The sequence below is a fragment of the Crotalus tigris genome, unplaced genomic scaffold (genome assembly GCF_016545835.1).
Source record: "Crotalus tigris isolate CLP2741 ecotype Arizona unplaced genomic scaffold, ASM1654583v1 scf7180000017666.27876245, whole genome shotgun sequence".
Lineage (NCBI taxonomy): Eukaryota > Metazoa > Chordata > Lepidosauria > Squamata > Viperidae > Crotalus > Crotalus tigris.
The window spans coordinates 5,580,059-5,597,769 of record NW_024096551.1 but is presented as its reverse complement, the minus strand read 5'-3'; the positions used below and the strand labels follow the sequence as shown (position 1 = coordinate 5,597,769).

General features: G+C 39.3%; 1 long non-coding RNA gene across 2 annotated transcripts; it reads left to right on the top strand.

The window, feature by feature from the left end:
- Positions 1-38: 38 nt before the first annotated feature.
- On the top strand, positions 39-12,625 carry LOC120305024. Of its 2 annotated transcripts, none has more exons than XR_005555898.1 (4): positions 39-169; positions 7,048-7,193; positions 8,621-8,730; positions 11,881-12,625. It is a non-coding gene; the product is annotated as an uncharacterized LOC120305024 (long non-coding RNA). The 2 variants fall into 2 exon arrangements; XR_005555899.1 differs by lacking the exon at positions 11,881-12,625 and adding an exon at positions 10,015-10,146.
- Positions 12,626-17,711: the final 5,086 nt, after the last annotated feature.

The following is a 17,711-nucleotide window of genomic DNA, read 5'->3' as shown; positions in this document are numbered from 1 at the left end:
AGAGGAGGCGGCGCCGGCGCTTTGTGTCCAGTGGCGTGGAGAGATCCGCCCCGCCCGCGATTCTCCCTTGAGGCCGCCCTCTTGCTCCAGCCCTAGTTATGAATCTCTGAGGCCCGCGAAGAAGGCCGACCGCGAGCGACTCTCACAATGCTACGAAATTTGGGAGGAGGTAAGATATATTCGCGCCTCACTCCTACTGCCAGCGCCGGCTGCCTCTGCTCCAGCGCATACGCTTTTTAGAAGACTCGTCCAAGGAGAGTTCAGCCGGAATAACTTTTGCGTCAGGGTTCCGGAGTTGAAGGCGTGTGGAGCAGCAACCTCGGTGAAGATCAGGCTGGTTGGTTTTATAATTTGGCTTAAACCGAAGACAACAAGCCATGCCGAATAGGCAACTCCGCTCAGTACTAATCAGACTGCCCTTGAATGGCATTTGGCAGAAGAGGCCCGGGCAGAGCCCTTGTCCCACCTTCTGCCTGATCGTGGGTTTATATGGTAGCATATAAAATTTGTATATGCAGATTTAGAACAAATACTGTACTTTTTAAAGCATACGCCTTGGCAAACGGAATAGGAACTAACTTTTTGATTATTTATGCCACCTGATACAATTCATAACTTCTCAAGATTAAATCCTAAGAAAAGCTGTTCTACTTATTCAGTAGAGCAGGCTTTTCCAATCTGGGTCTTTCTGAACTTCTGATTTATAAACTGCATCGTGGTTTGCTGCTTGAAATGATAAACTTTGTGAGACCTTATGGGAGTGAAATAATAGATTGTTGCATTTCAGGCTAAAATTTTAATCCAAGCTTGATTTTTAAAAAGTAAAAAGTCCACTACAAAGAAGATTTGGATAGGAACATGTGTGTATTAAATGCTAATTTTCCCCTTAAAATTTTTAAACAAAGTCTTTCCATATCTGAATTTTTATAATTTCTGAATTTTAGTGAAACTAATTTTCTAAGTTCACATAAAACACTATACCATAAACTGAACACTAAACTGAGTTAGGCTTCTAAAAACACTGTTCTATCCAAAAAAATTAAAGTTTAAAAATAATCAAGCTTGTTGTATGAATACAGCCAACAATATGGCTAATATTGGGGAACATTGTAGACAGTGCAATACCCAAGACCTTAGTTTCACATTTGATGCTTTTATACCACAGCTGCTATCTGCCTACCAACTCAGGATTATATCAGACATCTGTTTGGTTCAAAATACTTTGATAATTAAATTAGCTACACAGGAAACAGATGTAAAACTTTCCTTTCCCTGATGTATTTATGCATTCCCTGCTCATAGGAGCATCAATACTGAAATGGCCTTCTGGGGCAAAATAAACAGAACTGAGACAATGTTGGAGGTGAATTTTTCTTTCCAAGCCTTATAAGTACAAATGTAAATAGGGGGAATCCATTCCTATTTTTATATAAATTGATTTATGTACTTTTCATGACAGGTTTAACCCTAAGTAAACCCATGGGTCAAATTATGTTAAATTATTTGAAGATTTTGACTGATTTGGAATTATTTTTGGGTGTAAAAAAGTCAAGTTATTAGAGTAATTTAGATAGGCTTCCCTTATCAAAATAATTTGGAACACAGTATAAAGTAATGCCCTATACCAGGGCTTTTCAACCTTTTCATCCATTGTACCACTTTTAGGATATAGCAGTATCTGAGTACCACCAGTCACCTAGCAGTGTCAAAAACTTGATGACCAAAAAAGAAAAAAACTGACGAAGGTAGTCCTCGACTTACAACAGTTCGCTTAGTGACTGTTCGAAGTTACAATGGCACTGAAAAAAGTGCCCCCCTAGCCGCAGTCGAGCAAGACACCTGCCTGCCCACCCGGCAGCACTCTTCCTCCTGTCCAAGATTTTCATCGTTGTGAGCATTTCTGTTGAGGTTTGGCAGCGGGGGTGGGGTGGGGGTGTTTGGTTTTTATTCCCCCCCATCTGCTGGGTGGTTGCAGCATGTTTTGGTTACTTCACATGACCCTCGGACACTGTGACCATCATAAATATGAATCAGTTGCCAAGCATCTGAATGTAAATCATAAGACCCTGGAGATGCTGCAACATTCCAGCTGATCGGCGCGTCTTCTGGGCTCAGCAGAAGTGCCAGGATCGGCGCCCAGCTCCAGCTGGAGCCTGGCGCTGCTCCTGATGCTTCCACTGAGCCCTGACAGTCCCGAAAAAGCGCTGATCCTGGTGCTTCCACTGAGCCCTGACAGCCTTGCAGCTCCAGCCATCTCTCATTCAGGCTTGTATGGTGCTGCCACTGGTTCAGCTCATTCCCCTCCCCCACTACCACTTTTCTAGAATGGCCGCGTACCACCTGCCAGATGCCAATGTACCACAGGTTGTACCCGTACCACTGGTTGAAAAGCCTTGCCCTATACTCCAGTAAAGGACCTTTTCAAAATTACTATTAATTTACAACAACTTTAAAATTCTGAAATATCCCAAAACAACAATAGAGAAAAGAATGGAGAACAAAGCTAATATATTTAAAATTGCTTAGAATCCTCAGAAGCAAATGTTCTAATGGCCAATCTGGAACCCAAAGGAAGATACATCAGTCTAAGTAAGCTACTGTTACAGAGGAAACTTACCTGTATTTCCAACCTAAATGCTATTAATCTAAAAGCCATAAAAGAGAAAATTCCAGCTTTCATGACAATAAAACACAGTTAACCTGAATGACACAGTAAATCATGTTTAAAACTGTTTAACTGTTTAAAACACGGCCAAATCACATACAGCATTTCTACAGTGGTAGAAGTGGAGCTAGGAAGAAGAGCTTTCTGGTCATTTTGCCCTCTAAGCTCTAGCCTAGGAACATATTTACTAAAATTATCTTGCCATACTGTCCCTCATGCGCAGACTGAAGTTGCTGGCTTGCTTGTTATATCAGATACTTGTTTTGCATGTATTTATTGATCAGTGACACTAGAAAATGAAGTTACCAATAGCAGTGAAACAACCCCTAGGTTGCTGAGCATTTAGGGGCAGGAGCAGGAACAGTTGAGAGGTTGTTGGAATCTCGAGGTGGGGTGTGGGGAGGAAATGTGGTTGGTTCCTTGGTGGCCCTGGGAGGTATTTAGTGAAATTGTCCCTACCCATGACATGATTATGAATGAGGTAGCCATTTTAGCATGTATGACCAAGACCTGAGTGGATTCAGAGATATGGATATAAGATCCTGATAGCGGGCTTTAGGGAGCAAGTAAGTTTTGTGCTGCTGTACTTCATCATTAGGTTAGCAATTGAGTCTCCAAGCTGATATTTCTTGGGAATCTTTACATTGTACCTAGGTAGGACAGAAACTTGGAGCAGCTCATTAGTTCATGGCCCCCTGGTAGTCAGATGCCTGATCCACATCATTCATGCCCCCCCCCAAGAAGCCAGGTATGTGCCTGACACATACCAGGGATTGCACACTAGATCTGGTTTTGTTTCAGGGCAATTGTAGCATGATCTGGTAGTGGAAGGTATTATCACCAGTTCTTGCTATGGTGTAATCACTCTTTGATCACTTTTGTGCTTAGTGAAGCTGCCTCACTCTGCAAGGAGCTAGGACTCTTAGGCTACTGAGATAACTTGAAATTTCTCTAAGGATCTAGTGCAGGCATGTCAAACTGCAGGCCAGATGCATCATACTGAAACCGTGCCCACCCCATTGCTGACAATGGGGGAAAAGTCGCGATATGTCATGTGACGTCACGAGTTTGACATGCCTGATTTAGTGGGCAATTGAACCAAGGCATTAGTTGTGACCTGGAATGGGCATATAAAGAGGGTCTTAGATTGGATTGTTTCTGTATGGCTTTCACTTTGTGACAACCCTGGTTCTCTGAAGGATTCCAAAAGGTGAAGCACCAAGTAAGCAGAATGCCATTAGTGAACTATTAAAGTGAGCTCTCTAATCATAAATAAGAGCACCTTGGGATAGAAATGTGGGATAAAAGCAGCAAAACATATTTTTTACACTCTTCTCACAGAAAAATAGACATCCAACAGTCTTGTTTAAAAGACTTGGTTTTTTTTCCATTTCAGTTTGGAGAGGGATAACTCACAGGATCATCTAATGAGCCATTCTTATCTAGTTATCTGACAAAATTACTTGAATTTGCTTGAAGTTAAACTCCAACTGTGAAACTCCTTGCATAGTTCAGTGGAATAGATTTGAATCTATCACTTCTAAGACAGTTGACAATATCCTCAAAATTCTGAATCCAATCATCTATTACAGTGATGGTGAATCTTTTAGAGACTGAGTGCCCAAACTGCAACCCAAAACCCATTTATGTATCGTCGGGTGCCGAGTGGGCGTGGCCCATTGGGTGAGTGTGGCCAATTGGGTGGGCATGGCCAATTGGGTGGGCGTGGCTGCAGTGGTAATGGCAGACTGGGTGGGACTAAAATGTTTAATCAATCAATTCACGAGATCTTTTTTTCCGTGAGAAATTGAAATTGATTGATTAAACCTTTTTTTTTTTGCACATGGCAGCAGAGGCCTAAAGCGAAAAGGTTTTATAAAACCCAGCTGAAGCCCTAGAACTGGGGCGAGGGCACACGTGCCCACAGAGAGGGCTCTGCGTGCCATCTGTGGCACGCGTGCCATAAATTCACTACCATGGATCTATTAGATCCTTTTCCTTTTGGCCCATGAAGGCCAGATAGGAAATGACATTTGGTGGGATCTATGCAATAGTATCAGCTTTCCTAAGGGGGGGAATGGTTGCTTCTCTTCAAGTCATCATTGAAGCCACTAGTCCAACACAACTTTAAGCCAGTCTCCAACTTTTTGAGGGAAAAGTTGTTGAAAGGGCGGTCAGGAAGATTTGGAGGAAAAAGACTTTCTGTTAGATTTCTAGGAGAAGAATGCATTGATAACACTGATGATGCTTACTGATGATTTCTAGTGAGCTAGCATTGGTAGTGCAAGCCTCCAGGCTCTCCTTGATCTCTTAGTAGCTTTTAGTACTATCAGTCATAGTATTTCTCTGAACCACTATGCAAGGGGAACCTTCAAAGGTCACCACAAACCATTCTTTCCCTGTGTTGTTTTGTCTCTTGAGACTAAGAGAGCAAAATGGGTAAAGGATTAAATCTAGGGCTCTAATTGCAGAAGAAAGACACTGTTAGCACCTGAGTTTTGTTGGGTGTGTTGAAAAAAAATATTTGTTGTGTAGAAGAAGAGAGGAAATTGCAGAGGATAATGTAGAATAGATATCAGGATAAAATGCAATACAGCAAGCAACTGAAAGCAAAGAAGGCACAGTCACAGATTTTAGCAAACAAACAACAGATGAGCTGAAAGGGGAAGTGCAGCCTGGAAGCCACTCTATTCCAGCAGAAGACACTAATAGCCTAGGGTTTGTCAGCAGCTCGCCTTCTCCTGTCTCTGTCTTCCAAATACAGTCTAAACATTTTTACAAAATCAGTGCTTCAGAAGCAGTTCAGAATGACAGCCAATAGTGCTGAAGCTGATGAACCAGAAAACAAGCCACCAACAAGCCAATTAGCTCCAATGGTAGCTAAACAGTTACGGCTCAAATAAGCATACCTGCATGTGTAAGAAGAAAATAAACATATATAGGACTTTTTGAGATTTAGATATATATTACATGTAGCAATAAACATACAGTATATTACTATATAGTATAGGTTTACCCACTGACCTACTAACATGATATAGCTGACTAGCTAAAACAGCGGTTCTCAACCTATGGGTCGCGACCCCATTTGGGGTCGATCGACCATTTTTCGGGGGTCGCCAAAGAAGGCGATCCGCCATTTTCTCCCCTCAGGGGGCGCCGCCGCGCATGCGCGCCACGCTGCACATGCGCAGAACGTTTGTGTGACGGGGGTCGCCGTCACACAAAATTGAGAACCACTGAACTAAAACTACATTACCCATAAGCCATCTCTTAAGGAGACAGCAGTTAACCCAATAAATGCCAGATATTCTAACATACAGACCTACGTGGTCCAGAACAGGTTTGACTAGAAGTTAAAAAGTCAGTGTCATAAAATTTATTAAGCATTTTAGTATGGTAAAAAAAACTTTCTTGAAATGTAGGGAACACAACACTAGTCTTATAGGTTGTCTGTGTCATTTTACAACTACCCTATCTTGATTAAGAAGGGATTCTATTTTAAGTGTTCCTCTATCTATATGGGTGGCTCCAATCAGTGTGGGCAGGAGAGGAAAGTTCAAGCCTAAACCCCCCTAATGTATGAAGTATTCCAAAGCTTGACATTATTCCTGGGTAAAGTCATCCATCAATTTAAAGCATGTTGATGATTCCCATCTGTGTATTTTGAACCTGGGCTGACGCTATCAAGATCTTGTCCCAGTGCCTAGAGATTGTGAGGATCTGAACAAGGAGAAAAAGATTCAGATCAACTCTTGTAACATGGATTGGCTATCAGTATTTGACCCACCTAATTCCAGAAATGTTCAATTTTATGGTTGGATGCACTTCTCCATTTGAGATTGATGTGAATTTGTTTTATTTATTTATAAAATTTTTGCGTAAATCCAGGCAGCTCACAGTCATAAAAATATGTCTCTACATATAAAATTAAAACATAATTAAAATCAAACATTAAAACCCAAGGACACATGGGGAGGGTGGGGCTGGAGGGTAGAGAGGTGGGATCTGTTGTTATTCGATCAACCACTCCACTGTACTGTTCCCCTAGACTTGCACCTCTTATTTGAAGAGCAAGGGGCAGCTGTGGCTAGTAAAATCAGGTCCATCTTGTATGCCATTGCTACTGTTCCTGAAAAAATAACTCATGCCCTGGTCATATTGCATATAGACTGTTGCAACCTGCTTTACATAGGACTGCCCTTGAAGACTAGTTCATAAGATAGCAGTATGGACAGCAATGGGCCTGCATGGGATGCATATGCAACATCACTGCTTCATCACCTCCACTGATTGCCAGATGTGTTTAAGTACTTGTTACTGTTTATAAAGCTCTTCATAACATAGCTCTAGCTACCTGAGGAATTGTCTGTCTCCATCAGTGTCTGCACATTCCATGCAATTGGGTAGAGTTGGGATGCTCTTAAACAACATCATATGATGGGACCTAGAAAGTGTTGTAGCAGCTTTCCTCTGGAACAGCATCGCCTCAGAGATCTTTGGCTCCTTTCCTGGTTTCATTCAAAAGGTATTTTAAAATATGGTTTTACTACAGGCCTTGACAAGCTTCTTACAGGATTGTATGTGTTGGTTAGGATCCTTTTTTTTCCTTCTGAACAAACATAATTCTTTTATTTTTGTTATTGTTCTGTACTGTTTTTTGTAAGTATTGTGTAACATAGCAATAGAAAGTAGCTTTATATACATGTTAAACAAATGTTAAAAAATAAATACTTGTATATTAGCATAGGTGGATATGAACAAGCACTGCTGTAATGATCTTGCTGGCAGGTTGATTCAAAGCATTAGTATTTCTGCTTTATTAATTCTGCATTGCACTTAATGGATTAATTTATAAATATATTAATTGAAGGAGTGGAAGAAGCTTGAGCCAATTAGATCAAATAAGGATTATTAGTAGGCCCGTGCAAATCAGCCTAATTTTATTTTGATCAAAGATCTGAAATTCAAAGCAGTTCGCAATTTAAAGACAATTTGATTTGATCTGAGATTCAATTTTTTAAAAAAGTCTACAGGCAGTCAAGGAAGAATATTAATACAGTGCAGATTGAAATTGTTTCAGTTTTTAATAGAATAGATTAAACTTGGATGGTAGAATCTTTTGAATACAATTAATACTACCAAGTTTTAGAGGCAATTCTTCAAGGATTTTATTGCAATAAGTTTTTGAAATATTTCCTCTACATCTTTTTTGAGACAGAGAGATGGAAGGGATTAGGAAAGAACTATACAGCAACCTCTGGTTTGTGTAGCAAAGAGCCTCTTTCCTGCTATTAAATGAAAGTACTTTCCATCCTTGGATTGGCAAATATATTGCTGCTTATATTGCCAGGCACTATTCTGTCTTGATTGCCTCTGTTTTGGCTCAGTGCTGAGTGTTATTGTCTTGATTATGGATACACAGTCTGTGATGGGCAAAATGATTGGTTATGTTTTCCATCTTTGCTCTCCTACTTCTTCTGTACATAACCAGCAGCTGGGAAAAGTGCCCACCAATTACGATGCTGCAACAAGCATGGACTTGCAAGAAGTTATTGATCATCTATGGCAGGGGTGTCAAACTGCCGGCCTGCAGGCTGGATGTGTCACGAAGAAGCCATGCCCACCCCATTTCCGGCAATGGCAAAACAGCCCCAATACGTTGCACGACATCACGTGACGTCGCACTTTTGACATGTCTGATTTATGGGCTCCTTTTTCTTACAACACATTTTATCATAACCAAACCTGAACATTTTTTAAAAAATATTTTAATTAGGATTGCATTTTCTTTCATTTTCTTTATGTATATATAGAGAGAACAGATGGCCAGTTCCTGATTTTTCTGTGGTCTGTCCTGGAGATAATTTTAGGGAGGGGAGTTTAGTCATTCCTTAGTTGGGCTATATAGACTTGAATTAGGATCATGCCTGACTAGTCTTGTTTTCTGCACAGGTTTGACAAACAAACAGCATAACAGTGCTTGTCCAACTCTTTAGGAAATGATAACAAAGCAGTTGTAGGTGAGGCTGGCAGAGGATTGAAGAAGAAGTGCTGGATGGCCAGTAAGTGCTTCTTTAACCGCTACTTAGCGATTATTAGTAACTAGGCTTCATTTCCAGCATCTATTAAAGCTAAGGACAACTTAAGCCTGACTTATTCATGGTCAGAGACAAGATGAAAGTAATATGATAAGGATACTGGAGAAAAGGGCATGTTTTTGCTATGGGTTAGGTGCAAGAGAAGATATAGTCTACTGTAAATTGTGTGGAACAAATACATAACTTATCTTACTCAGAAGTTTTCAGAAATGGATTATAAAGAACCACTTACTTTTCCAGCTGCTTTTTTTTTTTTTTTTGAAAACCTCTACTGACTTGTCCTTTTGGGATAATTAGGCTTGCTGCTTCCAATTATTGGATTTTTCTTGATCCCTGTTGGAACATACCTCCACCCATCCATTACTAGCAGGATGCAGTTATATCAAGGTTGTGGCTTGCTGTTAATGCTTTTATGTTGCTTAATCAACAGAGGCAGCAGAACAAGCTGTTGTATGAAATACAACGCCACAGAAATTGGCAAATACAAAAGCATGGCATTTGGAGCCTTACTGATCCTTATTCTCAAAACCAAACATATAAGACAAATGCATTATGTATTAACCATTCATTCATTCATGCATTGGGTCATAAAGTCCCAATTGTACATAATTTATAAATAAGATTTGACTCAGCAGCATGTATCAGACTGGTAAACTAAGCTGAATTCCCAGCAGTACTAAGAGGATCAATGGGGAAATATAACATTCTGTTAGCAGAAGAGAGAGGAAAGTTTGGAGCTCTATTAAGGAAGCTGAGAAAGTGACTGAAAGAAGCATGATAGGTATTTATTAATGAGATGATAAACCTTATTGGCCACTTACTTAATCTGTATCACACAACCCACCATAACACTGTTTCCCCTCCCAAGTATTCTCCCACTAGTGGGAAATGAAATTGTAATATCATTGTCTGTAACAACCTCAGAAGCAGCAGAAAAATCTTGAATCTATAAGGTTATTAAGACTATTAAGTACTTCAGAGCCATATTATTTAATTCTATCAAGAGTAGATCTCTACTTCATTAAGCAACTAGATGGGTGTGGAAAACACAATACTGTTTACCTGTTAGTGAAAAATGTGGGAACAAAACTGTATCACCCAGCCCAACTTGTGTAGCCAGCCCAAAAGGATATATCATAGTCATGGTATCAAAAGGCCACTAAGGTCAAGGAGAGCAAAGAGTTGCACTACTCTATCTTGCTCTTGCCAGAGATCATGAGTGTGACCAAAGCTGTCTCTATCCCATAGCTGGGCCTGAATCCTGACTGAAAAGGCTCCAGGAAATCCATTTCGTCCACGACCTCCTGGAGCCTGCAAGCAACGAATTCTGCCATTACCTTCCCGAAAAAGGGAAGATAAGAGACTGGACAAAAGTTACCCAGGCAAGTTGGGTCGAGTGATAGTTTTTTAAAGGGAGGACAAACCAGGGCCTCCTTAAAAGCTCCTAATAATGCCCCCCCTTGCAGTGAGGAATTTATCACTACATGAACCCACCTGTGATCACCTTCTTAGAGGCTTCACCAGCCAGGAGGACAAGGATCTAATTGACAGGTGATTGCATTGACAGCATAGACTATCCTGTCCACTTCCTTAAATCCAAGAGAGTCAAGATTGTTCCCAAATTACTGGGCAGGACATCTCCCCTAGGCATCTGATCACAAGGGTTCTAACTGGGAACAAACCCAAGCAATTTTTAACTGACGGTGTGTAACAAATTCTTCTGCACAGCCCTGAAGATATTCATCCCACCCCTTATCCCCCAGTCTAGGTGGGATTGGGTGATATGGAACAGGATTGAAGAGTGACACACTGTGAATGAAATAAGAGCAGAGAAATAATGTTTCACCACTTTTATCACCACAAGATAGGCCTTAATAGAAGCTCTAAGACATGTTCAGTTTTCCTCCAGCAATACTTTAGGCATTCTTAACCCATTTCAGTTTCTCCATGAACCACAGAGAACAACGAGAATGAGAGGTTTGTGAGAGGTCACTTAGGTGCAGTCCTGTCCAGAGCCTCAGTGGCCTTTTGGTTCCAAACCATTATTAAAGCTTCAGCATGACTGCTGAATCCATCAGGATATCCCCAGTTCCTTCTGGAACCTATTTGGGTCCAATCTAATGGATCCAATCTTACAGCAGAGAATCTCAGGAATAATCAAAGTTGTAGCACAACACAGATCTTGCCCTTCATTTGTCAAAAAGGAGGTACACTAGTTTGTGATTAAGGAACATGCTAAATAGATTACTCAGCTTTTGGGCCCATTTTTATGTTTAAAAATTCTCCTGTTAAAGAGCACTGCTAGTATGCAGATTCTGGAAATTGTCCAAAATACAAACTAATGCAAATGTTAAAAGTCTTTTACGAAAGAATAAAAATACATGAGTAAAGAATAGCTCTAAGTGGAATGCGGCAATAAAGTACATAAATACCAGTTTCAAATTTCTTAGATGCTATGTTTATATTCTTTAAGTGTAATTCTTTAAGTTCAGTGAGGACAAGTTAAACAAAAATCTACTAGGAATCAATGATTGGCAAGCATATTCATATGATGCAATGTACCAAGATACTTCTCTAGGGTGGAGTTTCCTGAACATAACTGTATTTTTGCCTATGTTGCTAATTAAAACAGTGATACAAGAATTTGTTAAATGAAGATAGAAAAGATGGGAGCATTCTCTATTATTTTTTTGTGGGTGATGCAGTGCATTTTCCCCAAATGAGGCAATCCAGATGTATTGGATTTCACTCCCTAAATTCCCATTCTGAATATCCTTTGCTGGTTAGGAATTATGAAAGTTAAAATCTAGCATATCTGGAGAACGTCAAGTTATAAAAGGTGTTTAATGAGCAACAAATATGTCTGTGTTTAAGCCAAAATAATAATAATTGAACTAGGAAAATGCTGTTAGAATGGCTAAAGCACCATATCCCAACATAGGGAAGAAAACTGTGTTCGCCTGGGGATAGGTTTACACATTTTTATATCCACATGAGAAAACTTCCTTCAAGCATTACCTCTGCTAAGGAGGCCCTTATATGCCACATATTTTTTGCATAAGTTACAAAACATACCCTAAAGACTTAATAATGTTTTTTTATTATTATTCCTAGGGAATAATAAAGGAATCTGTCCCTGAAGCAGAAAATGGCAAGGAATATCTGCCCTTTCTTCCCCCTTCTCTTTTCGGATAAAGATGATTCTCCAAATAACATTTAAAAAAAGAAAAAGTAAAGAAAACATGTAAAAACTGTTTTATTTTTAAGTAGTTGCAAATAAAATGTTTGTTTATTTGTTCAATTTCTATATCTGCCCATCTTTGTAAATGACCCTGGGCAGCTTACAATTCAGAACATATATTACAATTAAAAAAAATGTTTTAAAACTATAAAACCAGTAGAAAACATTAAAACATCCAATTTAAAATATTTGGCTCTTTAGCAATATAGCCAGGAAACAGCTATATTGGCATATAGCTCGGGAACATAGTCAGGAGCATGAAGTGGCAAAGAAGATACAACTACACAACTGTTGCTATCATGAGCAATGATGGTATTACCCCTCTCAAGGTGATGCTGATCTTTTCCTAATATAGAGAGAAAGTGTTTCCAAGTGCCATAAAACACATCCTCACAGAGCTTCTATAAACAATGTTAAAATTGGGATAAAATATTAGGTTTATACACAAAAAAAATACAAAATAAATTTATGCTAATTTTTTTCTGCTATTTTTTAACACATTCTTTAAGATACCTGTTTTCTTAAAAGCAATACCCACTGACTCAGTAATTCCTAGTGTCTTCGGATTCAACTTCCATAGCTTTTGGAAAGATGGAATAAACCCTACTTCTCTTCTCATCCTTGGTTTCCAACTTCTTTTTTTTAACACAGTCCATTCAAATATGTATCGGAAGTCTTGTATTGATGGTTGAACCTATTCTTCCCTACAATCAATCAATCAATCAATCAAATATGCTGTTGATCTAATAGTAACTAACAGGACATACATTTAAATAAATCCTATGCGAATTATCTTTTATTCTCTCACTATAGATAAGTGAGAAAAGTCAAGAGGAAAAAGTTAACTGCATTCATTCTTAGTTGTTTAGATTTTTTGTACACCCTGTATCTAAATCTTAAAGCACATTTCACATTTTATATATGCATATTTTCTTTTTCTAAAAAAAAAGAAAATATGCATATATAAAGCATAAAATAAAACTTCCACAGAATTCTGCACTATTGTGCTGGCTTCCAGTTTTGTTCCATGTACACTTCAAGGCTGATTATCCCTTTTAAAGCCCTGTATGACACAAGGCCATATTATTTGCAGGACTGTCTTTCTCTAAGGACATCTACGTGTCTTACCAAGTCAGATAAATAAGCATACATAGTTTTTCTCCACACTTATTGCACCTGAAATGTTGTCAAAAGGACTTTAACAAATGTCAATAAGTAACATAAAAATGTCTGAACGGTGAATATGACAGTATCTGGAAACAGCAGAAGACAAAAGAAAGAACTAGAGAAGATAATAAAATACAGAGACCTGCAAATAGAAATAGAATGACTGTGGCAAAAGAAAGCAAATAGGCACCTTGGGTGCAATCCCGAAAGAACTGGAGCACTACTTGAATACTATTGGTATTGGCAAAATCACTATTGGACAATTGCAAAAGGCAGTTTTACTTGGAACAACTTGGGGTAATTTAATTATGCATTGCTGCCACTAAAATTCCATATGGATATATCTACGTAATCAACAGGGGTAGAGTACAATTCACAATAATATCTTGTGTATCTTAACATATGGCATACCACTTTGCTAATTGATAAACACATAGGCTTACCGAAGGGGGAAAAAATTCTATACATAAAATTTAATTTTTTTTTAAATGGCTACTTTTTAAAAAAAACTGTCTCAGTTACAGGTGATTATAATAAAAGGAGATATTTCTAACCTGTACTTTCCTATTCTTCAAAGAGAAATAATTCCAACTAATATTTCTTACTCTTCTGGGAAAATGCTCCATTAAGTCTTCAATGATCCATGTATCACATAATTCAGGGCCATTTGTGTTTTTCAAGAAGTGAACCAGCTTTACACTGTGCTCTCACTGAAATTACGGATCTGAAATTTTTTTTAATGGCACAAAGCAGAAGGACGGAGGGATCAATAGACCTAGAATTCTTTTTCTTATATTAACAGAAAAATAGAAAATAAAGCTGTCATTCCAAAACATCATTGGACCTAAGTCTTCATGTTTGATCTTCAAGCAATAGGGAGAAAGCAGAACTATTTAACTCGTTTTTTGCATTCTATCTTTACACAAAGGGAAAAAACAGACCAACCTATCAAAAATAGTGCCATAAAAAACAGAATAGAAACACAAGTTAAGATAAGCAAGAAAACGGTAAGTGAGCACCTGTCCAACCTAGACGAGTTCAAATCACCAGGACCAGATGGATTACACCCCAGGGTTCTCAAGGAACTGGCAGATGTGATCTCAGAACCATTGAACTACATTTTTCAAAGATCTTGGAACACTGGGGAACTACCAGAGGACTGGAAAAGAGCTGATGTAGTTCTCATCTTCAAAAAAGGAAAAAAATGGATCCAGGAAATTACAGACCTATCAGCCTGACCTCAATACCTGGGAAGATTCTGGAAAAGATATTCAAACAACGAGTCAGCGAACACCTAGAGGCGAACAAAGTCATTACTAAAAGCCAACGTGGGTTTGTCAAAAACAGATCATACAGACAAATCTTATTGCATTTTTTGACCAAGTGACAAAATTAGTGGACCAGAGGAATGCTGTGGATATAATTTACTTGGACTTCAGTAAAGCATTTGATAAAGTAGATTACAACCTACTACTTGATAAGATAGAAAAAGGTGGGTTAGACAGCATCACCATCAGATGAATCCGTAGCTGGCTGACCGGCCCTACTCAGCCTGTGGTCCTCAATAGAACCGCATCTACATGGAGGGAAGTGTGTAGTGGGGTGCCCCAAGGCTCTGATCTGGGCCCAGTGCTTCCACATCTTCATCAACGATTTGGACGAGGGGATACATGGGGAATCATCAAATTTGTAGATAACACCAAGCTGGCAGGAATAGCCAACACTCCAAAAGACAGGCTTAAAATATAGGAGGATCTGGACAGACTTGAACATTGGGTGCTATCTAACAAAATGAAATTCAATGGTGAAAAAAGGTTCTACATTTAGGTAAGAAAAACCAAATGTACAGGTATAGTATAGAGGGTACCTTGCTCAATAGTAGTAACTGTGAGAGGGATCTCAGAGTCCTAGTGGACAATCACTTAAATATGAGCCAGCAATATGCTGCAGCTGCCAAAAAAGCCAACACAGTGCTAGGCTGCATTAACAGGGATAGAATCAAGATCATGTGAAGTATTAATACCACTTTACAACGCCTTGGTAAGGCCACACTTAGAATACTGCATCCAGTTTTGGTCACCATGATGTAAAAAAGATGTTGAGACTCTAGAAAGTGTATAGAGAAGAGCAACAAAGATGATTAGGGGACTGGAGGCTAAAACGTATTAGGAACAGTTGCTGGAATTGGGTATGTCTAGTTTAATGAAGAGAAGGACGAGGGGGGACGTGATAGTAGTGTTCCAATATCTCGGGCTGCCACAAAGAAGAGGGAGTCAAACTATTTTCCAAAGCGCCTGAAGGCAAGACAAGAAGCAATGGATGGAAACCAATCAAGGAGAGAAGCAACCTAGAATTAAGGAGAAACTTCCTGACAGTTAGAACAATTAACCAGTGGAACAACCTGCCTCCAGAAGCAGTGAATGCTCCAACACTGGAAGTTTTTAAGAAGAGACTGGACAGCCATTTGTACGAAATGGTATAGGGCAGTGGTTCTCAACCTTTTTAATGCCGCGACCCCCAACCGATCGTAAGTTGAGGACTACTCAACTGGTGCAGCACCGTTTGCAGAATGGGACTTTTGGCGGGCTCAGCAGGGCAGAGACAGCCTGGGCAATTCCTATTGGCTTTTGAAAGCAAATAGAATTAGACTCTATTCAAGAGAGTCTATTCTATTGGCTTTCAAAAGCCAATAGAATAAAAGGGAGTAGCACAGCTAAGGAAAAGGGGGGAAAAATGGCAGACTGCGTTGTTTGGCGACCCCCATGAAATGGTCATTCGACCCCAAATGGGGTCCCGACCCACAGGTTGAGAACCACTGGTATAGGGTTACCTGCCTGAGCAGGGGGTTGGACTTGATGACCTCCAAGGTCCCTTCCAATGTTATTACTATTAACTCTAAACAAAAATAATTTTATTTTTCTGTCATAGCTTCATCCTACATTCTCTTTTTTGATTACAAAAACCACCATATGTATGGCAAGCTATTGCCCATTTAATCATGCTTACTGAACAAAACAATCAGCTGAGTTCACACTGCTAAACCATAACTCATGGTTATATTCTATAATGTCTGGGGTCATTCATTGTGCTAATTAAAATTATTATGACTGCAGCTATGTCCGCACAACATACCAAACTTTGGTTAATTAATCACAATGGTTAGATCAGTGGTTCTCAACCTGTGGGTCGGGACCCCATTTGGGGTCGAACGACCATTTCACAGGGGTCGCCAAACAACGCAGTCAGCCATTTTTTTCCCCTTTTCCTTAGCTGTGCTACTCCCTTTTATTCTATTGGCTTTTGAATGCCAATAGAATAGACTCTCTTGAATAGAGTCTAATTCTATTGGCTTTCAAAAGCCAATAGGAATTGTCCAGGCTGTCTCTGCCCTGCTGAGCCTGCCAAAAGCCCCATTCTACAATCGGTGCTGCATCAGTTGAGTAGTCCTCGACTTACGACCGGTTGGGGATCGCGGCATTAAAAAAGTTGAGAACCACTGGGTTAGATGGACCATACGCTAAATTTAACTACCATATTTTGTAGTCAGAATCTATGAACTGAGCCAATAGCGCTTTTTTCCCACACACACATCCCCCTCCAAACCCTAAACTATATAAAACAACTCAAATTATCTTTCTATGTATACATAACAGCATTCCTAAAAAAAATAGTTGTTGGGATTTTTTTTATTTCCTTTTTATTTTGCTCTTCAGCAGGAAATACTTCTATTTAAACTTCGTCATCTGAACCTTATTTGTGTTCTCTCTAAAGTGTTATACCTTTTGAACTTTCTTCCCCATTCCTGTTTACTCAACTTACACATCAAATACACATCTCACCATTAGATAGTACAAAGTCTGAACACTACCCCTTTGTTGGCTATCTACTTACTTGGGTGTGTCATTGAATTTGCTAGATTGAGGTATTGCACTAACGCTTACTGTGTTTTATTGGATTTGGCAGAGTTGGTATGTGAATCCAACCTCTGAGTTTGTAAATTAGAAGTTGAGTGAACCAGATCTTCATGTAATTTTCAACAGACCATAATTAGGATAATCCATGCAGACCAGACTTCAATAGGACTTAGGATCGAGTAAATACAGATGCCTAAACTGTAACTCTGCACTTGCTCAATTGACAAAGAACTAACTTCGTATAAATGTGCTGTCATCAGCCTGCTGCTTTCTGTTGCTGACCACCCCGCTTCTGTGTTTCAGACGATTGTCCTCTTTTTGGCAAAATTACTGGGACTTATAAGGAATATTAAAGGAGATCAGTGCAGATACTTCTAGCGTCTTCAACTGTTGTTGTAAAACTTAGAAGCTAGTTTGATTAACCGTACTTAAACGAAATTATATAAATAGTGAAGAGAGTTTCTGGGGGAATCTAAAAGAGAACACGAAGAGAATTGCATCCACGCTTATTTAGTCATCGTAATGAATTCAGTGCAACTTATACTCAGATAAATTGAAATAATTACGGGAGATTAAATGCCCTAGACTTCTGGATTCGCCATGAATCGGATTGTACGCCTAGT